Source organism: Cucurbita pepo, unplaced genomic scaffold (assembly GCF_002806865.2).
Source record: "Cucurbita pepo subsp. pepo cultivar mu-cu-16 unplaced genomic scaffold, ASM280686v2 Cp4.1_scaffold002092, whole genome shotgun sequence".
Lineage (NCBI taxonomy): Eukaryota > Viridiplantae > Streptophyta > Magnoliopsida > Cucurbitales > Cucurbitaceae > Cucurbita > Cucurbita pepo.
In genome coordinates this window covers 2,819-3,323 of record NW_019648185.1, presented here as the reverse complement: position 1 = coordinate 3,323, position 505 = coordinate 2,819, and positions in this window count along the sequence as shown.

Sequence of the window (505 nt, the reverse complement as noted above, 5' to 3'; positions counted from 1 at the left end):
CTAGGCATGGATTGACTAGCTGCAAACCGTGTTAGTATAGATTGTCGCAAAAAAAATAATAATGAAATTCTCGCCTTCGGTGTGACCTAGCTTTAAATTTAAATGCACAAGTACTGGGACGACCCCAAATGTAGTCTCGATGATGAAAGCAAAGAGATTAGTCCAACAAGGTGGTTAAACTATATTAGTAGGTGTTGTAGACGTAAGAGGAAAAGAAAAGACCCTTGAAAACTTGCCAATAGTAAAGGAGTTCTCAGATGTATTTCTGGACGACCTACCTGGAATACCCTTTCCCGAGGGTCGACTTCGTCATCGAACTCGAGCTGAGAACTGGGCCTATTTCTAAAGCACCCTATCGCATGGCGCTAACAGAGTTGAATGAACTCAAGGCGTAATTACAAGACTTACGGGATATTGGGTTCATTCGACCTAACATATTTCCTTAGGGTGCGCTAGTGTTGTTTGTTCAGAAGAAAGATGGATTGATGCGTTTGTGCATCGATTA